This window comes from Procambarus clarkii, chromosome 41 (assembly GCF_040958095.1).
Source record: "Procambarus clarkii isolate CNS0578487 chromosome 41, FALCON_Pclarkii_2.0, whole genome shotgun sequence".
NCBI classification, from domain to species: Eukaryota; Metazoa; Arthropoda; class Malacostraca; order Decapoda; family Cambaridae; genus Procambarus; species Procambarus clarkii.
The window spans coordinates 28,754,025-28,781,465 of NC_091190.1; the positions used below are offsets into that span (position 1 = coordinate 28,754,025).

The following is a 27,441-nucleotide window of genomic DNA, read 5'->3' on the forward strand; positions in this document are numbered from 1 at the left end:
AGTTTTATCTGGCAACAGTGTCCAGTCGTAGACGTTCAGTAGCAGGGTTACAACCTGCTGCTTGTGTTCCGGCACCTGCGCCTTCTTGGCTCATTAATCAACACTAACAACAACTGCACTTATTATAAAGTAGAGTATAGAGCATACTATTATCCGTATGACAATAAGATTGATGCAGGTCACTTGAAGTCATAGAGGACGTCGTTGAGGTCAGCCGGGATTCCTCAGCCAGCGGCAGTGTTTTCTCTCCAGGAGACGCCTCACCTCACAGGATAACCCCGCAGTCATCTGCAGATGATAACCTTCACACCCCAAGTATAAGATAACACCCAGGCATAATTTTTCTACCCAGCGGCAGTGTTGTGTCTCCAGTTTGCCTAGTTCATTTATTATGCACCCCTTACCCATCGTATTAGCATAGTGTATGGGGGTTACAGAAGCACGCAATAGGCTCAGGGACTGGACCTCGAAATTCATTTAACTAAGCAAGTTACAGTCTTGATAAACTAGTTAAAAAAGTTAATGTAATTGTTACATCAACAGTGAGTTGGAGACCTACAACAAGTATTGTACATTCTCTTAACCTAAGCAACTGACATATGTGGAGAGCCAGTGTCATATCCTGCACAATACTCCACATGCAGTAGGCACCAGAGGAAAGGTTAGTCACCCACATATAGTACCTACAGTTAGCAAACTGGGGAGATTTTACTAAGATTTATGGTAGTACTGTAGATCATCGTGAATTAAATAATTGCATATATCTTGAACATTTGTTATAAAGTTGTCTAAATTCACATAACTTTTCACACTCCATTACATAGCGACGGAGGGTGTGCAAATAATTTTGCTGACAGTTTACGTTGGTCAGGTCTATATCAGCAGATACTGTAATGTAAAATTCCCAGTCCAGTAGACGCCCTCTCTAAAATTTCTGCAGTCATCGGCAGGAGGTAGCTTCCATCCTAACTGCTGGGATCATAAAGATGAAGCAGTACAAGTGTCCAGAATGTGGAAGAACATTCAGTCAACCAGAAAATATGAATCCTCTCAGGATGGTGCACAGGGATATTATACCTCACGAGTGCCCAGAGTGTGGGAAAACATTCAGCTATCCTGTAGAAATGAAGGTTCGCAGGGTTGTACCGTGGGATGGTAAATATCATGACTGCCCAGAGTGTGGGAAAACATTCAATTATCTTAGACGTATGAAGGCTCACAGGAGTGTGCACAGGGGTATTAAACCTCATGAGTGTCCAGAGTGTGGGAAAATGTTCAGTCGTCTAGGAAATATGAAGCTTCACAGGATGGTACATGTGGTAATTAAACCTCACGAGTGTCCAGAATGTGGGAAAACATTCAGTCGACTTTTAGATATGAACACTCACAGGACAGTGCATACTGGTGTTAAACCTTTTGAGTGTGCCAAGTGTGGGAGAAAATTTAGACTACGTCGTGGTATGATAAGTCACATGTTGGTGCATTCGGATGATAAACCTTTTGAATGTTCAGAGTGTGGAAAAACATATAATCATCTTCAAAGTATGAAGGCTCACATGAAGGTGCATATGGGAATTAAACCTCACGAGTGTCCAGAGTGTGGGAAAACATTCAGTCAACTTTCAGATATGACGACTCACAGGACAGTGCATACAGGCATTAAACCTTTTGAGTGTGCCGAGTGTGGTAGAAAATTCAGACTACGTCGGGGTATAATAAGTCACATGCTGGTACATTCAGATGAAAAACCTCATGAATGTTCACAGTGTGGGAAAAGATTTAAGTGGAGTAATAATATGAAAACTCATATGTTAGTAGTGCATATGGATAATGAATGTAATTAATAGTTCAAGTGCGGGGAACAATTGGTTAACATGGAGGTATGAAGAAGATTAGAAAGATACTGTACACAGAAGTGATTAACATCATGAGTGTCCAAAGCTAATTAGTTTACTGAATAGTAGGAGGCGGCACAAGTTAGTGCATTCGGGTGATAAACCTCACTAGTGCCCTGGCCGAAGGAAAAAGTCCTGGACCTAGTAAGCAAATTATTTGAAAAAGGACAAAATTGTCCATATGAATGAAAACTCTTGAGTTATTTAGTTTAGCAATATTGAACTGTATTGTATGATATACATATTAAGACAAACTATGTTGCCTACTAAGCCATTGGTAATATTTGGAAATTGTGAAATTCATCTTGAAATTACTGTGTTAGTGCCTTGTCAGCTGCACTTCCAACCAAGGTATTTTGATTTTCTTAGTATTTGTGTTTGATATATGCTTGGTTATGAACAAATGATTTTGTAAGTTGAAAAGCTAAAGTTTTTCAACTCTGCATTGAAATAATTTAAGTTATATTGCTGTTCTCTGATCTTTTGTAGACATTAACCAAAATGCAAAAAAAAAAAAGTGTAATTTTTTATGAATAAGATAATGCTATAGAATATTTGTTTGCAGATTTAATGAAGGAATATTTAAATATAGGTCCTTTTTAAGAAATATAAATAAAATATGTCTTCCAGTAGCTGGGTTAGGCAAATGATATTTTCTTTTCAATAAGCATGCCAGTTATATAGGCCTAACCCATTACTACTACCAAACAAGTACAGTAGTTGGACAGAGTAGAAAAACACAAGAATCCAATTTTGTTGGATGGAATAATTTAAAGTTATTTTCATTCAGGAGTTAGAAATTCATCAGGACCATCTGAGCTTGATAACTTGCATGTAATAGGGAAAACCCCAATACAAATTATACAGAGATTCAAATCATAAACATTTATAACAATGCATGTCAAAAATGTATTAAATTCGCTAATTCTTTTTTCTACAACCAACGTTATTCATGATTCCATGTACAGTGGTACCTTGGAATACGAGTGTCCCTGTATACGAGTTTTTCGGAATACAAGCAGGATTTGCTCTGAAAATTTGCCTCGGAAGGCGAGGGTGTTGATACGCGTACAGGCCGACCTAGTGTGTGGTCGCACGCCGATCGCCACTCAGTTTACCAGTGCCTCGCGCCCAGTGACTATCCCGCGTGAATTCTTCACCAGGATTTTCAGTGTTTTTTGGATTTTTGGCCATTTGACCATAAAAGTTGTTATTATATATCAAATTCAAAAAAATTCAAATGTTTATTCAGGTAAAGTACATACATACAAGGTGTGATACAAACATTGATGGATTTATAGATAGAGCTAGTACATGCAGTGCCCAAAGCCACTATTATGCAAAGCGTTTCGGACAGGAAAAACACTGAAGACTAAAACTTAATACTAATTGAGATTAAAGTATAAATTGTGTTGAGAAAATATAAAAATAAAAAAGGGGGGAACATGGCAGAGAAATAGCAAATATACAATTTGGTTAACAAACAGCATTGTTTAAAAAGCAGACAAGAAGACAAGGGGGAGCAGCAAGAAGACCCAGCTGAGGTTGTTTCTCCAGTGGAGGAGGGTGAGGCAGTACAAAATGTCCCTTCTGCAACCATTAAGAAGTGGTGTCAGATGTGGGAAGAAATGCAAACTTTTATTGAAAAGACTCACCCAGAGAAAGCTGTAGAAAATGTGATGCCTCAATACAGAGACATCTTGCGAAGAAGGGAAAAACAATCTTCCATGGATAGATTTGTTGTGAGAAAATCGAGCAGTGAGCCACAACCAGGACTTAGTGGTATGCAGGCAAAACGTGCCAGAGAATGCACCCCAGAGATGTCCTCACTGCCTGATGTTATAATGGAAGGGGGACTCCCCTTCCAAACAGTAACACCTCTCCTCCTCCCCCCCTCCTCACCATCTTCCATACGCCTACAGCATTCATCAGCAAGGGTAAGTAATAACTGGAACATAGTTTTGTAGGTTTATTTAGATGAATTAGTATAAAATTTAGTTTGAAGTGAGGTTTTTGGGTACGGATTGGGTGAGGTCAGGAACGGATTAATTCATTTCCATTACTTCTTATAAGGAAATTAGCTTCGGATTACGAGATTACGAGTCTCCAGGAACGGATTAAACTCTTAAACCGAGGTACCCCTGTACTGTATAATGAATATAAACTATATTATTATGAGAACACCTCTATAGAAATAGATTTAGCAGTCCCCATGGCGAAGTGGTAACACACTTGCCTGGCATTTCACAAGCACTTTGGCTTGGGGTTGGTATCCTGGCCAGAGAGGATTTACTTGGCACCAATCCTTAACTGTAGCCTCTGTTCTCCCAGCAGTGAGTAGGTACCTGGTTGTAAAACGATTTGGTGGGTCATATTTCAGAGAAAATTAGGATTAAGAACTTGCCCGAAATGCTATGCATGCTAGTGGCTGTACAATAATGTAAGTGTGTGTGTGTGTGTTGTGTTGTGTTGTGTTGTGTTGTGTTGTGTTGTGTTGTGTTGTGTTGTGTTGTGTTGTGTTGTGTTGTGTTGTGTTGTGTTGTGTTGTGTTATATTATATTATATTATATCATATTATATTATATAGCATGCATATGACCGAAAAAGTAAGATTAATAATTCTAACACAAATTTTCTCGATGTTTCTTATATTTCTTTTCACTGTTGGTGGTAACTGAAAGATCAATTCTCCAAAATTAATTTTTATTTTTAGTCTGACGCGACACTTGAACGCGTTTTGTAAAACTTATTACATTTTCAAAGACTTTAGTTTACACACACACAACTATAACTGAACAGAGATTAAACAGCTTCGATTTTATACCTGCATTTGGGTGAGGTGATATGTTACAACAGTTTTGGATGAGGTGAAAACAAACTTTCAACACAAGACAGAACACGAAACAATGGGTATAATATTTTGTAAGTTAAAGGGAAGAATGGAAGTAACTGTAAAGGGCCTATTGGCCCATATTTCTTGATGCTTCTATATTGGTGCGGAGTCTTGAAGTGGGTAGAATATAGTTGTGCATTAATTGGCTGTTGATTGCTGGTGTCGACTTCTTAATGTGTAGTGCCTCGCAGATATCAAGCCGCCTGCTATCGCTGTATCTATCGATGATTTCTGTGTTTTTTGTCAAGACTTCTCTGGTGATGGTCTGGTTGTGGGAAGAGATTATATGTTTCTTAATGAAGCCCTGTTGCTTATGCATCGTTAATCGCCTGGAAAGAGATGTTGTCGTCTTGCCTATATACTGAATTCTTTGAGGCTTACAGTCCCCAAGTGGGCATTTGAAGGCATAGACGACATTGGTCTCTTTTAAAGCGTTCTGCTTTGTGTCTGGAGAGTTTCTCATGAGTAGGTTGGCCATTTTCTTTGTTTTATAGTAGAGCGTCAATTGTATCTTCTGATTTTTGTCTGTAGGGATAACGTTTCTATTAACAATATCTTTCAGGACCCTTTCCTCCGTTTTATGAGCTGTGGAAAAGAAGTTCCTGTAAAATAGTCTAATAGGGGGTACAGGTGTTGTGTTAGTTGTCTCTTCAGAAGTTGCATGGCGTTTCACCTTCCTTCTTATGTCTTCAACGAAACCATTGGAGAAGCCGTTGTTGACTAGGACCTGCCTTACCCTACAGAGTTCTTCATCAACTTGCTTCCATCCTGAGCTGTGGCTGAGAGCACGGTCGACATAAGCGTTAACGACACTCCTCTTGTACCTGTCTGGGCAGTCACTGTTGGCATTGAGGCACATTACTATGTTTCCTTAGTGTAGACTACGGTGTGCAAACCTCCACTCCTTTCCATGACTGTTACATCTAGAAAGGGCAGCTTCCCATCCTTCTCCATCTCGTAAGTGAGAAACTGTTGTAACATATCACCTCACCCAAATGCAGGTATAAAATCGAAGCTGTTTAAACTCTGTTCAGTTATAGTTGTGTGTGTAAACTAAAGTCTTTGAAAATGTAATAAGTTTTACATAACACGTTCAAGTGTCGCATCAGGCTAGAAATAAAAATGAATTTTGGAGAATTGATCTTTCAGTTACCACCAACAGTGAAAAGAAATATAAGAAACATTGAAAAAATTCGTGTTAGAATTACTAATCTTACTTTTCTGGGGGGAGCCCCGTTGGCTCCCCGGAGCTTTACCGGCTGATATGCTAATGTCAGACTTTGGCATCAGTCATGTGTATGGAGTTCTAGGGCCTACCGGGGACCACGAGCCAGAACCTGGCCCCCTCAGAGAGGCAAGGGGAGCAATGGCCTATAGAAACCCCCGTGTGGTTGGAAGCATTCTATGTCTGCCATCGACCGGGTCAAGCATCCAGAAAGGTAAGCATTCCAAAACAAACCCCTATTCTGGTGAAAATTGCTACCTAAAGCCGAACTAGTGGATAGAACTCTTCAACAGAAAACAAGGAAACTAGTATGATGTCATACGTCACCGCGCCGCTGTCTGCGCAGCTCCCCCCTCCCCGGGAGGGGGAAGGGGGAGCCCCAGACCTCCCACGCCGGCCATCCACCCATCAGTTCTTCGGCTGATGCTATAGGCAATGGTTATGTGCTCCGGCTCCAGTGGTTGTTTCAGCACTGTACCTAGAGTGTGGTGTCTGTTTTCTAGGTGGTGCGTGAGCCGGGAGTGATTCTTCAGTACTCGGGCTGCATGCACCTAGGGTTCCCTTCCCTAGGTGCCCTGTAAGTACTGCCCTTGGGGCTTGGGGCCACCTTCCACAAGTTCCTTGGGTCCTGCCCCTGCTTGGCCGTTTACTGCTTGGTTTTCAGCCGCTCTTTGTGTGCTCGGGTGTTCTGTCTCCCTTGTTCGCCTTAGAGTAAGGGGCAGTGTTTGCACTGGTGGGGCGCAGTGTACTGTGCAGCTTGTCTCTACCAATCATAGCGGCCGGCTCTGTTCCGCTTGGGTACGCTGTCCTCTTACGGGGTTTTCTTTTTCTTTTTGTTTATCTACCTGGTGGGGGGGTCTGCCTTCGTTCTTGCCCCTTGTGTCCCTTGTGTTCTGAGTATTTCCTGGTGGTACCCCTGCTAGGTCCCCGTGAGTGTACACGTCCCGGGGGTTCAGCTCTTAGAAAGTTGTTTGGTAGCTTTGGGTACCGGTTAGCAGTACCCTGCCTGGGATTACCTGAGCGCGAGTCCTCTTAAAGTAAACGCTCGGGACCCTGGGAAACCCCTGGGGGCGCGTGGGTCCGATGGATGTGACCCCAGAGTCCCCCCCTCGCTTCCAGCGAGTTTGAGGGTTGCTCTCACCCTTTGTCTCTGGGTGACTCTGTTTTGCCTCCGTCTGCTGCCTGTGGGGTCGGTGACACCTTCGACCCGGAGTCCTGCGAGTTTGATTGCTCGTTGTGGCTTGGTTACCCAGTTGTGCTAACAAAGCGGGTGCGGGTAGCAGGGGCGTTGCACTTGAGCCTTGGTGGTGGCAACGTTCTCATGGTTTCCTCCCCGGGAGCCCCGAGGCTGCCCCATTGTAGTTCGTTTTGGGACTTGGGGGTGTTGGTTGCTTCGGTTCCATCCACGCCCCCTTGTCTTTCCCCTGGATTACCCTTCCTGCCTGCATCCGGTTCCTTACCGTCTGTAGGTTCGGGGCGGGGTTTTTGGTGTTGAGACTCGGGCAGTCTCGGGGAATTCCCCTTCCGGGGTAATGACGGGGGCATTTGAGCCTGTTCCTCCAGCCGTGTTGTATGAGTCTGCCAGTGGGCTCCCTTCCTTAGTGTTTTCACGGCTGCCCCGGTTTTCTGGTACGGCCGGGGCTTTGGGGGAACGGCTCGGCCCCGGGGCCTGTCGTGTAGGTTCCCGGGGCTGGGGAGGGGCTGACTTGGGGGGCCTTGGCGCCGTTAGACCCCGTGGGGGTTTTTATCTCCCTCTAGGCGGGGCTTGTGGTTACGCGGAGTGGGGTCTTTTCTCCCCACTCGCCGTACGTGCTGTTGGACGTCGGCCCCTCCCCGGGCTCGATTCCTTGGCCTTTGAGTCGGTTGGTTCCGTCCTGTGGGTGGATGTTTCCTCCCACCCCTTTTTGGGACGGTGTTTTTGTCATGTTTCCCCGTTCGATGGGGTTCTGCGTGACTTCTGATCTCGGGTGCACCTGCGCCTTCGTGTGCCTTCGGGACTAGTGTTGGCTTCTGTGTTCTCGAGGGTACGGGACGGTTTTTTGCTACTTCCCGCATTATTGGAACGTCTGTCGGCTCCTTGTACTTGTCGCCCTGTTGGGCTCCTTGTCGCCCTGTTGGGCTCCTTGTCGCCCTGTTGGGCTCCTTGTCGCCCTGTTGGGCTCCTTGTCGCCCTGTTGGGCTCCTTGTCGCCCTGTTGGGCTCCTTGTCGCCCTGTTGGGCTCCTTGTCGCCCTGTTGGGCTCCTTGTCGCCCTGTTGGGCTCCTTGTCGCCCTGTTGGGCTCCTTGTCGCCCTGTTGGGCTCCTTGTCGCCCTGTTGGGCTCCTTGTCGCCCTGTTGGGCTCCTTGTCGCCCTGTTGGGCTCCTTGTCGCCCTGTTGGGCTCCTTGTCGCCCTGTTGGGCTCCTTGTCGCCCTGTTGGGCTCCTTGTCGCCCTGTTGGGCTCCTTGTCGCCCTGTTGGGCTCCTTGTCGCCCTGTTGGGCTCCTTGTCGCCCTGTTGGGCTCCTTGTCGCCCTGTTGGGCTCCTTGTCGCCCTGTTGGGCTCCTTGTCGCCCTGTTGGGCTCCTTGTCGCCCTGTTGGGCTCCTTGTCGCCCTGTTGGGCTCCTTGTCGCCCTGTTGGGCTCCTTGTCGCCCTGTTGGGCTCCTTGTCGCCCTGTTGGGCTCCTTGTCGCCCTGTTGGGCTCCTTGTCGCCCTGTTGGGCTCCTTGTCGCCCTGTTGGGCTCCTTGTCGCCCTGTTGGGCTCCTTGTCGCCCTGTTGGGCTCCTTGTCGCCCTGTTGGGCTCCTTGTCGCCCTGTTGGGCTCCTTGTCGCCCTGTTGGGCTCCTTGTCGCCCTGTTGGGCTCCTTGTCGCCCTGTTGGGCTCCTTGTCGCCCTGTTGGGCTACTTGTCGCCCTGTTGGGCTCCTTGTCGCCCTGTTGGGCTCCTTGTCGCCCTGTTGGGCTCCTTGTCGCCCTGTTGGGCTCCTTGTCGCCCTGTTGGGCTACTTGTCGCCCTGTTGGGCTTCTTGTCGCCCTGTTGGGCTTCTTGTCGCCCTGTTGGGCTTCTTGTCGCCCTGTTGGGCTTCTTGTCGCCCTGTTGGGCTTCTTGTCGCCCTGTTGGGCTTCTTGTCGCCCTGTTGGGCTTCTTGTCGCCCTGTTGGGCTTCTTGTCGCCCTGTTGGGCTTCTTGTCGCCCTGTTGGGCTTCTTGTCGCCCTGTTGGGCTTCTTGTCGCCCTGTTGGGCTTCTTGTCGCCCTGTTGGGCTTCTTGTCGCCCTGTTGGGCTTCTTGTCGCCCTGTTGGGCTTCTTGTCGCCCTGTTGGGCTTCTTGTCGCCCTGTTGGGCTTCTTGTCGCCCTGTTGGGCTTCTTGTCGCCCGGTTGGGCTACTTGTCGCCCGGTTGGGCTACTTGTCGCCCGGTTGGGCTACTTGTCGCCCGGTTGGGCTACTTGTCGCCCGGTTGGGCTACTTGTCGCCCGGTTGGGCTACTTGTCGCCCGGTTGGGTTACTTTTTGGGCTCTTTGCTTCTTTGGCCGGTTTTATTGTTCCTGCTTCCTCTTTTGGCTACTTTTCTCGTGCAGTAGTCCTGGCTGGCGCCTTCCCGCAGGGAGGGTGTGCGGTTCGGCCAGCGTGTTATGCGCATGCGCCGTTGAGTTTGTTTTGGTCTGGGCAGTGTTTCAGTGCTGGTGTTTTGCGCCCTTTTTGCTACAGTGCTTCGCCTCTCGTTCTTCTCCCTGGCTGCGGTATGTGCCCCTTCGCGCCGGGGGTGTCCTGGTTCCCAGTTGTGGGGAGGACACCGCGGTTTTCCCTGTGTCATGGGTGTGGACCGCCTCCTTCGCCTCTCCCTGCTCTCCTGCGGGTCCGGCAGGGTCCGGCTCTGGCGTCTTCACCTGGCGGTGCTCCCAAGTTCTTCTGGGCACGATTGAGTCGTGTCAAGTTCGTGCCACCATTCGCCAGGTGAGTTTCTGCGGTCTGGCATCTTTTGGCCGGGCGCTGGATGCGGTGTTGTTTATATACCTGTCTTTCTTTAGGTATATTTTTGTACGACTGAGACCGTTCGCACACCAGTGACTGTCCTTTTATCACCCCTTCCTGTCCCCCTCATGTGCATGTCCAACCCATGCTGGAGTCATTCAGGGGACCCTCCTTTTTTAATGTTGTGAGATGTGGGGGTTGTAGGGTTGGTTCTGTACTCACCTGGTAAGGCTCCTGGCTGTGCTTGCAGGATTTGAGCTCTGGCTCTTGGGTCCCGCCTATCTGGTAGAACTTGCGGGATAGTACCAGTGGAGTGCAGTGGTGCTATTGGCACCTTTGGGGAACACTGTATTACCATCAGAGGTCTGTGCTTGTTACACGACCTACTTGCGAGCATAAGCCTTCTTGCTGGTTCGTCCGGGGACTTCCAGGGCGCACTGGCCTGTTTTCGTATGGCAGTTCCGGCCCGTCCTGGTTGTGGGGGTATGTGGGCCGGTGGACTGCTCCTAGCAGCTGCCTGGTGGGCCATCCTCTGGCCGGTCTAGCCTGGCCTTGGGCCGGGCTTCAGGTGTAAAAGAGCTCCCAGTACCTCATCCAGCAGGTATCGAGCGGGGTTTCTCCGCCGTCGGTCGCAGGTTTCTGGGCCTGCAGGGTTTTGTCGTGTCTCCGTTGGCCCTGTCTGGGGTCTGCCTGCTCCGTTCTCTGCCTTTGCAGGAGGGAGTTGCTATTTACATGTTGCATGTTGCAGTGGTGCCTGTTGCTGCTGCTGCACGTGTGCATTGGTACCGTGTTTCACGGTGGCGTGTCCTTGTTCCTGTGTCCGGTTGTGGTGTGGCACTTTGCTGTCGTTTTGTGCCTGGGGATTGCGTGGGGTTTTTGTCCCTGCCTGATTGTCCACCCCTGGTTGTTCTCCTGGGGTTTTTGTGCTTCTGCTCTTTCTTCCTGCCTCCTCTGCAGCAGGGATGTTCTGCGTGTGTTCTTAGGCGTTGGTCAGCCTGTGTCCTGTGATGTGCTTCTTTGTCTCGGTCTATTGCAGTTGTTCGTGCCCCTTGGTTCGGGTCCTGTTCTGGCGGCGACCCTTCCGCCTTCTTTGGTTTCCTACCTTGCCCTGCCGTTTTTTTTTTTTTTTTTTTTTTGGGGGGGGGGGGGTCTTGCGATGTCTCGCGTCGGACCCATCGTTTCTGAACTCCTGGCGGGCTTGCATGCTTTGGGGAGTTTTTCTGTTCGGCAGACGTTCCATCTCCTTGTGCCGCCTGGGTTTCGGTGGTCGCGCCCGAGATCTTCTCGCGGCTCCGCCTTTTTCCTGGGCTCGGAGGGGCCTTGTCGGGGCTGCTTATGTTCTGCCTCGCGGTCTCGCCTCTGCTTATGTTCTGCCTCGCGGTCTCGCCTCCGGTTGGTGGTCGGGTGGCTTCGTGGTAGGTGTCCCACCTGCGTGCTTCTCTTGGCGGCAGTATGGGGTATTTTGGCGGTCCTTCCTTTTCCTGTCCCTTCTTAGGTGGTTACTCTTGTTAGCTTGGTTTACTCTCGGCTTGGTTTTCTGGTGGGGGTTGGCGGCCGTCGTCTTGCCACATACTGTCGCTTCTTTTCGTGCGGCGCGTGCGGAGCCGCTTCAGCTTGCTTTCGGTCTTGGTGTTGCTTCTGCACCGTTAGTCAGCTGTCTTGTGCGTCGTTTCACCTCCGGCCTGTTCGTGCGCCGCTTGCACCATCCTGGTCTCTGGTCAGCGTGCTCTGTTTTCTCCTCGGTTGGTAGTGCCCCTTCGGTTCCGGTGTGTTTTTTCGTCTGCTCTTTCCTTTGGGCCTTTGCCTCTGGGGGTCGAGTCGCTGAGTTTTCTTGCTCCTTCGGTTTTTGGTGGCAGCAGTCTCCATCTTTTCTGGCGCGGGGTGGGGCTGCTGCATTCTGGAGGGGTCCAGGGTTTGTTGGTGCTTCGTTGGTCGGGCCGGGGGTGTGTCGTTTTTGTGTTCAGTGGCGGCCCTCCGCTGTTGTTTGCGTGCCACGGCGTTTGGGTCCGGAGCGCGTTTTGCGTTGATCCGGTTCTGTTCTTCCCAGTTCGCGGGTGATAGTGTCCCGGGTGGTCAGCCGTGTTCTTGCGGCTACGCGGCCTGTGTTCTTCCCTCATGCCTGTGGCGTTCGTGGCTTCGCTGCTCTCGCTGCCGTCTGGGCGACGTGGCCTTGCGGTCTTTCGGGCATGGATTTTTGGTGTTCGTGCAGGGGCATTGCTGCTCGTGGTTCTCGTGTTGTTCCCGGGATTTTCGGGGCTGTGGCGCCTTGGGTTGGCGTTTGCTGCCGGTTGTCTCGCCTCCTTGGGGGGGTGCGTGGTGTCCGCCTCCCGGTTCTGTCCCTTTGACCTTCCTCTGTGGGTAGTTAGCTCCGGGGAGCCGACGGGGCTCCCCCCAGAAAACCAGCGTTGAATGTAATGAAACGCCATTTTCTGGGTGAGACCCGGAGGCTTCCCGGCAACCCTCCCTCCCTCCGGTCGGCGTTTTTCGCGTGTTTTGACATCCAGCCTCAGAACTGATGGGTGGATAGCCGGCGTGGGAGGTCTGGGGCTCCCCCTTCCCCCTCCCGGGGAGGGGGGAGCTGCGCAGACAGCGGCGCGGAGACGTATGACGTCATACTAGTTTCCTTGTTTTCTGTCGAAGAGTTCTATCCACTAGTTCGGCTTTAGGTAGCAATTTTCACCAGAATAGGGGTTTGTTTTGGAATGTTTACCTTTCTGGATGCTTGACCCGGTCGATGGCAGACATAGAATGCTTCCAACCACACGGGGGTTTCTATAGGCCATTGCTCCCCTTGCCTCTCTGAGGGGGCCAGGTTCTGGCTCGTGGTCCCTGGTAGGCCCTAGAACTCCATACACATGACTGATGCCAAAGTCTGACATTAGCATATCAGCCGGTAAAGCTCCGGGGAGCCTCCGTGTCTCGCCCAGAAAACGGCGTTTCATTACATTCAACGCTGGTTTTTTGGTCATATTTAATAATATATGTCTACAGAAAAGACTGCTACCAAAATATACTTATATATATATATATATGTTGTACCTAGTAGCCAGAACTCACTTCTCAACCTACTATACAAGGCCCGATTTGCCTAATAAGCCAAGTTTTCCTGGAATAATATATTTTCTCTAATTTTTTTCTTATGAAATGATAAAGTTACCCATTTCATTATGTATGAGATCAATTTTTTTCGTACCTAGTAGCCAGAACGCACTTTTCAGCCTACTATGCAAGGCCCGATTTGCCTAATAAGCCAAGTTTTCATGAATTGATTGTTTTTCGACTACCTAACCTACCTAACCTAACCTAACCTAACTTTTTCGGCTACCTAACCTAACCTATAAAGATAGGTTAGGTTAGGTTAGGTTAGGTAGGGTTGGTTAGGTTCGGTCATATATCTACGTTAATTCTAACTCCAATAAAAAAAAATTGACCTCATACATAATGAAATGGGTAGCTTTATCATTTCATAAGAAAAAAATTATAGAAAATATATTAATTCAGGAAAACTTGGCTTATTAGGCAAATTTGGCCTTGCATAGTAGGCTGAGAAGTGCGTTCTGGCTACTAGGTACGACATATATATATATATATATATATATATATATATATATATATATATATATATATACATATATATATATATATATATATATATATATATATATATATATATATATATATATATATATATATATATATATTTGCCTAATAAGCCAAGTTTTCCTGAATTAATATATTTTCTCTAATTTTTTTCTTATGAAATGATAAAGCTACCCATTTCATTATGTATGAGGTCAATTTTTTTTTTATTGGAGTTAAAATTAATGTAGATATATGACCGAACCTAACCACCCCTACCTAACCTAACCTAACTTTATAGGTTAGGTTAGGTTAGGTAGCCGAAAAAGTTAGGTTAGGTAGGTTAGGTAGTCGAAAAAACATTTCATGATAACTTGGCTTATTTGGCAAATCGGGCCTTGCATAGTAGGCTGAGAAGTGAGTTCTGGCTACTAGGTACGACATGTGTATGTGTGTGTGTGTGTGTGTGTGTGTGTGTATATATATATATATATATATATATATATATATATATATATATATATATATATATATATATATATATATATATATATATATATATATATATATATATATATATATATATATATATATATATATATATATATATATATATATATATATATATATATATATATATATATATATATATATATATATATATATATATATATATATATATATATATATATATATATATATATATATATATATATATATATATATATATATATATATATATATATATATATATATATATATATATATATATATATATATATATATATATATATATATATATATATATATATATATATATATATATATATATATATATATATATATATATATATATATATATATATATATATATATATATATATATATATATATATATATATATATATATATATATATATATTGGTGTATACTGGCAGCAGGTTTTCTTTCAAACATGTTTCATTGAATATGACCGCATATTCTGTATTTATTATTTTTTGGTTTAGGGCTTCTATCCCTCTAACTATTTTCTTAGCAACAGGGCTTAATTGGAATAGGAGTTCTCCAAAACTCATTTTCGTACTTTTAAGGTGAAGAAAAGAAGTGATTTACTATAGAGTGTATTACACTTATTTGTATAATTTGCACGACGTTTCGAACCTCCATGGTTCATTCTCAAGTGAACAGATCTTACAATACTAGTTGATTTTATACCCGCATTAGGTCAGGTGATAATACAATGAAGGTGAAAAACATGGGGGGATACATAAGGGATAAACATAGGGGCTGTAATAATCCAATTACACTGGATTAATCTTTGTGTTTGGATAGGAGATGCCTCGTATGGGCCAATAAGCCTTCTGCAGCCCCTATGTTTATCCCTTATGTATCCCCCCATGTTTTTCACCTTCATTGTATTATCACCTGACCTAATGCGGGTATAAAATCAACTAGTATTGTAAGATCTGTTCACTTGAGAATGAACCATGGAGGTTCGAAACGTCGTGCAAATTATACAAATAAGTGTAATACACTCTATAGTAAATCACTTCTTTTCTTCACCTTAAAAGTACGAAAATGAGTTTTGGAGAACTCCTATTCCAATTAAGCCCTGTTGCTAAGAAAATAGTTAGAGGGATAGAAGCCCTAAACCAAAAAATAATAAATACAGAATATGCGGTCATATTCAATGAAACATATATATATATATGTATATACATATATATATATATATATATACAGTATATATACTGTATATATATATAATACACACACACACACACACACACACACACACACACACACACACACACACACACACACACACACACACACACACAGTGCAAGGTATGATGAACCAAGTCATATTGAAATGCAAGGAGGCTGAAGATAGATTTATTCCAACAATAAAGGAAAAAAGCAGGAGGGAATATAATAACCCATGGTTTAATAGACAGTGTCAGGAAGCAAAGGTGAGAAGCAGGAGGGAGTGGAGGAAGTACAGAAGACAAAGGACAGAGGACAACAGGATTAGATGTAACAGAGCTAGGAATGATTACATTAACATAAGACGAGTGTCGGAAAGAAATTATGAGAACGATATTGCAGTCAAAGCGAAAAAGCAACCAAAATTACTACATAGCCATATAAGAAGGAAGATGTCGGTAAATGACCAAGTGACAAGACTGAGGAAAACAGAAGGGGCGTATACAGAAAGCGACAAGGAAATCTGCGAGGTACTGAATGCAAAATTCCATGGAGTGTTCACAACCGAGCCTGAGCAGCTCCCATTGTTAGAAGAGATTACCCAAGATGAAAGACTATCGGATATAGAGGTGACAGCAGAGGATGTAATGAAACAGTTGACAACACTGGATGCAAATAAAGCTGTTGGACCAGACAAAGTATCACCGTGGATACTCAAAGAGGCAGCGCAGGCTCTCAGCGTGCCTCTGGCAATGATCTTTAATGAGTCACTTATGTCGGGAGAATTGCCCAGTTGCTGGAAGGAGGCAAATGTCGTACCGATTTTCAAAAAGGGTGATAGGGAGGAGGCACTTAACTACAGACCCGTATCACTGACAAGCATCCCCTGCAAAATACTTGAAAGAATAATTAGGCTAAGACTTGTTGAGCACCTGGAGAGCATTGGGTTTGTAAACAAGCACCAACATGGGTTCTGGACAGGGAAATCATGCCTAACAAACCTTTTAGAATTCTATGATAAAGTAACAAGGATAAGGCAGGACAGAGAAGGCTGGGCAGACTGCATATTTCTTGACTGCCAAAAGGCCTTTGATACGGTACCGCACATGAGACTGCTATACAAACTTGAGAGGCAGGCAGGAGTAAGCGGAAAGGCCCTAGTATGGGTGAAGAACTACCTAACAGGAAGGAGCCAGAGGGTAATGGTAAGGGGCGAAAAGTCGGACTGGCGAACAGTAACAAGTGGAGTACCTCAAGGATCGGTGCTGGGACCAATCCTCTTTCTAATTTACGTAAATGATATGTTTACAGGAGTGGAATCATACATGTCAATGTTTGCAGATGACGCAAAATTAATGAGAAGAGTTGTGACAGACGAGGATTGTAGGATCCTCCAAGAGGACTTAAACAGGCTGCAGAGATGGTCAGGGAAATGGCTACTGGAGTTTAACACCAGTAAATGTAAAGTTATGGAAATGGGATCAGGTGACAGGAGACCAAAGGGACAGTACACAATGAAGGGGAACAGCCTACCTGTAACGATTCGAGAAAGAGACCTGGGAGTGGATGTGACACCTAATCTAACTCCTGAGGCACATATAAATAGGATAACGACAGCAGCGTACTCTACACTGGCGAAAATTAGAACTTCATTTAGAAACCTAAATGAGGAAGCTTTTAGGGCGCTTTACACTGCCTACGTGAGACCCGTCTTAGAGTATGCCGCGCCATCATGGAGCCCCCACCTGAAGAAACACATAAAGAAACTGGAGAAGGTTCAGAGGTTTGCGACGAGGCTTGTCCCAGAGCTACGAGGGATGGGATATGAAGAGCGGCTGAAGGAACTGAACCTTACGACACTAGAGAAAAGAAGGGAGAGAGGAGATATGATAGGGACATATAAAATACTCAGGGGAATTGACAAAGTGGAAATAGACGAAATGTTCACACGTAATAATAACAGAACGAGGGGACATGGGTGGAAACTGGAAACTCAGATGAGTCACAGAGATGTTAGGAAGTTTTCTTTTAGCGTGAGAGTAGTAGAAAAATGGAATGCACTTGGGGAACAGGTTGTGGAAGCAAATACTATTCATACTTTTAAAGCTAGGTATGATAGGGAAATGGGACAGGAGTCATTGCTGTAAACAACCGATAGCTAGAAAGGCGGGATCCAAGAGTCAATGCTCGATCCTGCAAGCACATATAGGTGAGTATATAGGTGAGTACACACACACACACACAAAATCCAGCTTAGGGTCCCAGATATTGTTGCATTATCAGAGACGAAACTTGAAGGAAATATAATAAATGAAGTCATATTCCCAAGAGGCTACTCAGTTTGGAGACGTAACAGGAAAACTAGGAAGGGAGGAGGAGTGGCTGTACTGGTGAAAAAACACCTGAAGGTAAAAGAGTTAATATTTGAAAACCCTCGAGATATTGACATAATGGCATTGCAGGTATGGAATCAGGATGATAAGCTGATAATTGTAAATACCAACAGCCCACCAGCAAGCAACACGTGGACAAAGGAAGAACTGGATGACAAACGAGAGGGCCTCATAATGGTCATGAGAGATATTATTGTACAAGCAGATAAAGATAAATCACGACTGTAGATACTGGGGGACTTCAACTTTAGAGCAATAGACTGGGAGGCCTGTGAAGCAAGAACGGAGGACTTTTGGACATGCAGATTTGTGAACCTCATTCTGGAGACATTCTTGTATCAACACACAAAGCAAGCCACAAGAATGAGGGAAGGAGATGTACCGTCAGTACTGGATCTAGTATTCACCAGGAAAGAAGAAGAGATTTTTGACATCCAGTACCTTCCTCCTTTGGGAAAGAGTGATCACGTCCTGTTAGACATTAAATATGCTTTAAGATATCATCTAGAAGAAAATGGGGACATTGAAACAGTTGATAAACTCGATTTAAGGAGAGGCAACTATGGGGAACTTCGAAATTTTTTTAATGAGTGTAATTGGACAGAATTGTTGCTAGGCAGGGAAGTAAATGAAATGTATGCCAAATTTTTAAAACTATACGAGGAAGGCACACAAACATTCATACCAAAACAGAGATGCAGGGCCAGAAAACAGGATTGGTTCGACAGAAATTGTGAGAAGGCAAGAGACCAAAAGACACAAAAATGGAATCAGTATAGGAAGAGGCCAAACCCCCAAACATACCAGCGATACAAAGATGCGAGAAACAACTATACAGCAGTAAGGAGAGAAGCAGAAAGAAATTTTGAAAAAGGGATAGCAGATAAATGTAAAACAGAACCGGGCCTATTCTACAAATTCATAAACAACAAATTGCAGGTAAAGGATAATATCCAGAGGTTGAAAATGGGAAACAGATTCACGGAAAATGAAAAGGAAATGTGCGAAACATTAAATGAAAAGTTCCAAAGTGTGTTTGTACAAAATGAAATCTTCAGAGAACCAGACACAATAAGAATTCCAGAGAACAACATAGAGCGGATAGAGGTGTCTAGAGATAAAGTGGAAAATATGCTAAAGGAGCTCGGGAAGAACAAAGCAGCTGATAATAGGAAGGATAAGAAATTTAGATGATTGTCATGCCCTTCAAGAAGACCTGGACAAAATAAGTATATGGAGCACCATCTGGCAAATGGAATTTAATGTTAATAAATGTCATGTTATGGAATGTGGAATAGGAGAACATAGACCCCATACAACCTATATATTATGTGAGAAATCTTTAAAGAATTCTGATAAAGAAAAAGATCTAGGGGTGGTTCTAGATAGAAAACTATCACCTGAGGACCACATAAAGAATATTGTGCAAGGAGCCTATGCGATGCTTTCTAACTTCAGAATTGCATTTAAATACATGGATGGCGATATACTAAAGAAATTGTTCATGACTTTTGTTAGGCCAAAGCTAGAATATGCAGCTGTTGTGTGGTGCCCATATCTTAAGAAGCACATCAACAAGCTGGAAAAGGTGCAAAGACATGCTACGAAGTGGCTCCCAGAACTGAAGGGCAAGAGCAACGAGGAGAGGTTGGAAGCATTAAACATGCCAAAACTAGAAGACAGAAGAAAAAGAGGTGATATGATCACTACGTACAAAATAGTAACAGGAATTGATAAAATCGACAGGGAAGGATTCCTGAGACCTGGCACTTCAAGAACAAGAGGTCATAGATTTAAACTAGCTAAACACAGATGCCGAAGAAATATAAGAAAATTCACCTTCGCAAATAGAGTGGTAGACGGTTGGAACAAGTTAAGTGAGAAGGTGGTGGAGGCCAAGACCGTCAGTAGTTTCAAAGCGTTATATGACAAAGAGTGCTGGGAAGACGGGACACCACGAGCGTAGCTCTCATCCTGTAACTACACTTAGGTAATTACACTTAGGTAATTACACACACACACACACACACACACACACACACACACACACACACACACACACACACACACACACACACACACACACACACACACACACACACACACACCCACACACACACACACACACACACACACACAGACAGACAGACAGACAGACAGACAGACAGACAGACAGAGAGAGAGAGAGAGAGGCAGGCAGGCAGGCAGGCAGGCAGGCAGGCAGGCAGGCAGGCAGGCAGGCAGGCTGGCTGGCTGGCTGGCTGGCTGGCTGGCCGGCAGGGTTTCAGTGACTACATAGCAGGTACTGTAACAAATGGAGGGAAAAAAATTATAGTCGCAGTCATATATAATCCACCACCAAATGACAGAAGACCTAGACAGGAATATGATAGAAACAACATGGCCACCATTAACATAATAGAAAGAGCAGCTTCTGTTGCTAGCAGGAATGGATCTGGACTACTAATTATGGGAGACTTCAACCATGGGAAGATAGATTGGAAGAACAGAGACCCGCATGGAGGACCAGAAACATGGAGAGCTAAGCTGCTGGACGTGGCAACAAGAAACTTTCTAAGCCAGCATACCAAAGAGCCAACAAGAATGAGAGGAGAAGATGAACCAGCAATGCTTGATTTGATATTTACCCTAAATGAATGGGATATAAGGGAAGTTAAGATGGAAGCGCCCTTGGGAATGAGTGACCACAGTGTATTGAACTTTGAGTACCTGGTAGAGCTAGGACTTATCTCCCCCCAAAAAGAACTAGGAATCAAAAGGCTGGCATACCGAAAGGGGAATTATGAACAGATGAGAAGTTTCCTAAGTGAAATACCTTGGGACACAGACCTCAGAGACAAGTCTGTACAGGGTATGATGGACTATGTTACCCAAAAGTGTCAGGAGGCAGTAAACAGGTTCATCCCGGCCCAAAGGGAAAAATCCGAGAAGCAACAAAAGAATCCATGGTATAATAGGGCATGTATGGAAGCGAAGAAACTGAACAAAAAGGCGTGGAGGAACTTCCGGAATAACAGAACACCAGAAAGCAGGGAGAGATACCAGAGAACCAGGAATGAGTACGTCAGGGTGAGAAGAGAAGCAGAGAAAAATTTTGAAAATGATATAGCAAACAAAGCCAAGACCGAACCAAAGCTACTCCACAGTCACATCAGAAGGAAAACAACAGTGAAAGAACAGGTATTGAAACTTAAAACAGGCGAGGACAGGTATACAGAGAATGACAGAGGTGTGTGAGGAACTCAACAAGAGGTTCCAGGAGGTCTTCACAATAGAACAGGGTGAGGTCACTGTGCTAGGAGAAAGGGAGGTAAACCAGGCGGCCTTGGAGGAGTTCGAAATTACGAGAGAGGAGGTCAAGAGACACCTGCTGGATCTGGATGTTAGAAAGGCGGTTGGTCCAGATGGGATCTCACCATGGGTACTGAAAGAGTGTGCAGAGGCACTTTGCTTGCCACTCTCCATAGTGTATAGTAAATCACTAGAGACGGGAGACCTACCAGAAATATGGAAGACGGCGAATGTGGTCCCAATATACAAAAAGGGCGACAGACAAGAGGCACTGAACTACAGGCCAGTGTCCTTGACTTGTATACCATGCAAGGTGATGGAGAAGATCGTGAGAAAAAACCTGGTAACACATCTGGAGAGAAGGGACTTCGTGACAAATCGCCAACATGGATTCAGGGAGGGTAAATCTTGCCTTACAGGCTTGATAGAATTCTACGATCAGGTGACACAGATTAAGCAAGAAAGAGAGGGCTGGGCGGACTGCATTTTCTTGGATTGTCGGAAAGCCTTTGACACAGTACCGCATAAGAGGCTGGTACATAAGCTGGAGAGACAGGCAGGTGTAGCTGGTAAGGTGCTCCAGTGGATAAGGGAGTATCTAAGCAATAGGAAGCAGAGAGTTACGGTGAGGGGTGAGACCTCCGATTGGCGTGAAGTCACCAGTGGAGTCCCACAGGGCTCTGTACTCGGTCCTATCTTGTTTCTGATATATGTAAATGATCTCCCGGAGGGTATCGATTCATTTCTCTCAATGTTTGCGGACGATGCTAAAATTATGAGAAGGATTAAAACAGAAGAGGACTGTTTGAGGCTTCAAGAAGACCTAGACAAGCTGAAGGAATGGTCGAACAAATGGTTGTTAGAGTTTAACCCAACCAAATGTAATGTAATGAAGATAGGTGTAGGGAGCAGGAGGCCAGATACAAGGTATCATCTGGGAGAGGAAATTCTTCAGGAGTCAGAGAAGGAAAAAGACTTGGGGGTTGATATCACGCCAGACCTGTCTCCTGCAGCACATATCAAGCGGATAACATCAGCGGCATATGCCAGGCTGGCCAACATACGAACGGCATTCAGAAACTTGTGTAAAGAATCATTCAGAACTTTGTATACCACATATGTCAGGCCAATCCTGGAGTATGCAGCCCCAGCATGGAGTCCATATCTAGTCAAGGATAAGACTAAACTGGAAAAGGTTCAAAGGTTTGCCACCAGACTAGTACCCGAGCTGAGAGGTATGAGCTACGAGGAGAGACTACGGGAATTAAACCTCACTTCGCTGGAAGACAGAAGAGTTAGGGGGGACATGATCACCACATTCAAGATTCTGAAGGGGATTGATAGGGTAGATAAAGACAGTCTATTTAACACAAGGGGAACACGCACAAGGGGACACAGGTGGAAACTGAGTGCCCAAATGAGCCACAGAGATATTAGAAAGAACTTTTTTAGTGTCAGAGTGGTTGACAAATGGAATGCATTAGGGGGTGATGTGGTGGAGGCTCACTCCATACACAGTTTCAAGTGTAGATATGACAGAGCCCGATAGGCTCAGGAATCTGTACACCTGTTGATTGACGGTTGAGAGGCGGGACCAAAGAGCCAGAGCTCAACCCCCGCAAACACAACTAGGCGAGTACAACTAGGTGAGTACACACACACGGTAAGTAAGTAAGTAAGAGTAAGGGGAGACATGATAACCACCTACAAAATTCTCAGGGGAATTGACAGGGTTGACAAAGACAAACTCTTCAGCACGGGTGGGACACGAACAAGGGGACACAGGTGGAAACTTAGTACCCAGATGAGCCACAGAGACGTTAGAAAGAATTTTTTCAGTGTCAGAGTAGTTAATAAATGGAATGCACTAGGAAGTGATGTGGTGGAGGCTGACTCCATACACAGTTTCAAATGTAGGTATGATAGAGCCCAGTAGGCTCAGGAATCTGTACACCAGTTGATTGACAGTTGAGAGGCGGGACCAAAGAGCCAAAGCTCAACCCCCGCAAGCACAATTAGGTGAGTACACACACACACACACACACACACACACACACACACACACACACACACACACACACACACACACACACACACACACACACACACACAAACCCCCCCCCCCCCCCACCCACCCCCCACCCCAGCACATCTAGCACTACCTAATTCCCCAATATATGTACATGCTCTCCTCCGGCGCACGGGTTTCTGCTCTTTCGATCCTGGTGGTCGTTTCGTTCGTTTGCATTCTTCTCCTTCTTTTCTGGTGAAGAATCGGTCTGCTGCTTTTCGAAGGGGTCCTTGGGTTGTTGATGCTTGGTTGGTTCGGCCGGGGGTACATCATGTTTTGTGTCCAGTTGCGGCTCTTCGCCGGTATCTGCGCGCCACGGCCTCTGTGGCAGGGCACACTCTTTGGGTGGACCCGGTTTCCCTCTTTCCCTGTTCCAAGGCGCGCGTCTCCCAGGTCGTCCGCAGGATTTTTGGTCCAGCCAGCCTGCGTTCTATCCCCGTGCTCATGACGTTCGTAAGTTCGCGGCTTTGGCTGCTGTTTTTGGGAATATGTCCTGGGCTGACATTCGGGCACAGGGCTTTTGGAGGTCGAACAGATTCTTGGCTGCACGGTATCTCGTTAATGTTCCTGGGCCTTCTCGGGCGTGTGTAGCCCTGGAGCACAGGTTGCAGCCATTTGTCTCGACTTTGAGTTGAGGAGTGAGTGACGACCGTCTTCTGGGTTAGTCCCTCTTTTTTATCCTTGGTTAGGTAGCTCCGAGGAGCCGAAGGGGCGCTCCACAGAAAACCAGCTTTGAATGTAATGAAACGCCATTTTCTGGGTGAAACCCGGAGGCTCCCCGGCATCCCTCCCTCGCTCCAGTCAGTGGTTTTTCGTGTTTTTGATACTCATCCTCTGAACTGAGGAGAGTTGCCGGCATGGAGGTCTGGGCACCCCCCCCCCCCCCCCCGACCCCTTCTTGGGAAGGGGTTGTTGCACAGGCGAATGCGTGGCATTTGTGGTGACGTCATACTTGTTTCCTTGGTTTTGATTGGGGGAGTTCTGTTGTTAGATCAGCTTTCGATTTGCAAATTATTTGATCAGCAGTAGTTTATTTTGGAATTCCTACCCTTCTGGGTGCCTGACCTGGTAGATGGCAGACAAAGACTGCTTCCAATTACACGGGGGTGTCTTTAGGCCATTGCTCCTCGTGCCTCTCTTGAAGGGGCCAGGTTCTGGCTCTGGTCCCCGGTAGGCCTAGAACTCCTTCGATTGACTGTTGCCACGGTCTCATTATACACATCAGCCCGGTATAGCTACGGAGAGCCTCCGGGTCTCACCCAGAAAATGGCGTTTCATTACATTCAACGGTGGTTTTTTGTGCCACGGCTGCCGTGACCAGGGTCACGTTTGGCTTCCTCTGGTTTCTCTTCTTCCCTGTTCCAGGGTGCGGTTCTCTTGGGTCGTCCGCGGGGTGGTTCGGTCCAGCCAGCCTGCAGTTTTTCCCTGTGCCCACAATGTTCGTAGGTTGGCTACGTGTTCCTTCCTTGATGTTCCTGGGCCTTGTCGGGCCGATGCGCCCTTGGGTTGGCGGTTACAGCCTTTTGTCTCTACTTCGCGTTGGGGAGTGAGCGACGATTGCCTCCCGGATTAGGTCCCTCTTGTTTTCGTCTTTGGCTGGGTACCTCCGGGGAGCCAACCCCCAGAGAACCAGCATTGAATGTAATGAAATGCCATTTTCTGGGTGAGACCCAGAGGCTCCCTGGCAGCCCTTCCTCCCTCTGGTCTGCGGTTTTTCACGTGTTTTGATATCCAGCTTCAAAACTGGGGATATCCGGAGCGAGAGGTCTGGGACTCCCTCTTCCTCCTCCCGGGGAGGGGGGAAGCTGTGCAGACAGCCGACGTGGTGACGTCATGCTCATTAGCTCGTTTTTATTTTGGGAGTTCTGCCCACAAGTTCGGCTCTCAGTAGCAATTTCTTAATCAGAATAGGGGTTTGTTTTGGGATGCTTACCTTTCTGGGTGCCTGACCCGATCAATGGCAGACATAGAATGCTTCCAACCACATGGGGGTTTCTGTAGGCCATTGCTTCTTGTGCTTCTCTGAGGGGGCCAGGTTCTGGCTCGTGGTCCCCGGTAGGCCTAAAGAACTTCATACACATTACCGATGCCAAAGTCTGACATTAGCAATAACAGCATGGATAGCTCCGTGGAGCCTCCGGGTCTCACCCAGAAAATGGCATTTCATTACATTTAACACTTTTTCTTTTAATTTCATGTACTTTTACTGTATATAGATTTATTATTGTGCTGGTAATTGGAAGATCAGAATATTATACTGTATTAACATAGTCAATGGATAAAGCATTTCATTTTTGGTGATAAGTTACTGCCAGTATTCATGAATTCTGCTTTGAAATATTATTATTTATTGTGTCTACCTTTATTAATTTGATTATTCATGTTATTGTGCAAGTTAAAAAAATGCTTATCTGTATGTTTAAATATATTTTGCAGATACTGTATGAGTATATTGTCATGGTGAGGGGGTTCTGTATGTCGTCCTTGGGCTGGTGTGGGTAGCTTCAGCCCTACTCCTGCCTGATATAGCAAAGTATTAGAAGAGATTAGAAGAGGATACCTACTGAATTTAGGACCCAGTAGTCTTTGGATTACATGCTGGAGGATTTCTTCAGCAGGAGGTCAACCTGAGAGGAAGGTTTATTTTGTTTATGGATGGAGTGTGAGGGAAAAGGGAGTCGGCAGCAGCGAGAGGAAATATCTTGTACAACAAAGATTTCATTGCTGTAAAGGGGGAAGACTCTTTAGGACAATGCCTCCATTCTTAAGCCAGAGCTCTGCCTTCCTCACTCAACTGGTAAGTAGTATTCTCTAGCATTGGGGCCCCTAATCTTTATTCCCACTTTTATGGTGTTCATAATTGCTACTCCCTCTCAGACTCGAGTGATGGGCGACAAGGCCCTCAACTCGGGCTGTCCTGGAACAATGGTTTTCCCTTCTCTCAAGGAGGAATTTGCTGCTGGCTCCATAGGTTATGCTATGTTTAGTCTTCGGCTCACCATTCCAATCTAGCAAAACACGGAACCTTTTATTTTGTTTTGAATGGCAAGTGTCCACAGGATCATTCATAGAGCCAAGTGTGAGAGTTGGAGATTTCACATCCTAACAGTTACTTGTAACTTCTCTTCCCCATATCTCATAGAATTTTGAATACAAGAATAAAGAATGAGATGCCTTCTTCTTTATCCACCCAGGCTCATTAATATACTGTATGTATCTAATCTTTAAATAATTCGGCAATCTTATATCTATGTTATTTGATTTGTTCCATAAATCTACAATCCCATTTTGAAACCAATACTGTATTTACCAAGATCTTTCCTAAATCTAAACTGATCAAATTTATTTCTATTGTTTTGTGGAATATTTTATCATACTTAGTAGCCAGAATGCACTACTTGACCTAGTATGCAAGGCCCAAGTTGCCGCACAGGCAGAGTGATTTTCAAATATTTTTCAGTTTGGTTTTTTTAAATTAATATTATTATAGTAAGAACATTGAATAGGTTGTTAGGATAGGCTAGGTTCGGTAGTTTAGGTTAGGTTTGATCTGCGATAGTTTTAAATCAAATTACAAAAAAAAATTAAATCATATATAATATATGAAAAGAATTATCATTCCATAAAATTTTTTTGAAAAATATATTGTCTCAGGAAAACTCGGCTTGTTTGGCAACTTGGCCAATTGGGGACAACTTTTTATATGTATAAATATATGTATGTATGTATGTATGTATGTACTCCCCTAGTTGTGCGTGCAGGAGTTGAGCTTCGGATCTTTGATCCTGCCTTTCAAATGTCAATCATCTGACATATAGGTTCCTGAGCCTACTGGGCTCTATCATATCTACACTTGAAACCGTGTATGGAGCCTGCCTCCACCACATCACTTCCTAATGCATTCCATTTATTAACTACTCTGACACTAAATTTTTGTTTCTAATGTCTTTATGGCTCATTTGGGCACTCAGTTCCCACCTGTGTCACCTAATGCATGTGCCCCTTGTGTTAACACTTTCGCGCTCTCGGCGCTCAAAAAAAAACAATACCCCAGATGCTTTCGGCACTTCGCGCGCCTACGCGGTAAGACCAAAAAGTGTACACTCTTTTGACTGTCCTGACAATAATTGAAGGCGCACGTATTTAAATTTGGTATCACTGTGTTCGCAATGAAATTGTCTATAAGAGCATACCTATAAAATGCCGCCCAAGCATAAGGAGTATCAATACCAAATAAAAAACTATGCAGATCACTCGCCGAGAGCGCCAAACAGCAACAAAATGTTTCCACTCTCTTAATGGTTGCGAAGCCTACAGTTGTCCTACATCGCTAATTTTGGTATCATTGGAATCGCAATAAAATTCTCTACACGGACATATGCATATGAATGTTTAATATAGGTAATTGCCCACCCGC

The 27,441-nt window shown here is 45.3% G+C and overlaps 1 long non-coding RNA gene across 2 annotated transcripts in view; it reads left to right on the top strand.

Moving 5' to 3' along the window:
- LOC123761005 (uncharacterized) overlaps positions 1-27,441 on the top strand; it is a 56,194-nt gene continuing 28,753 nt past the window's right edge. The window contains exons 1-2 of one of the 2 annotated variants that reach the window (XR_011231151.1): positions 1-2,246; positions 25,461-25,821. This is a non-coding gene — a long non-coding RNA (uncharacterized lncRNA). The remainder of the gene's footprint in view (positions 2,247-25,460; positions 25,822-27,441) is intronic. The other variant, XR_006773195.2, reaches the window with a different exon arrangement.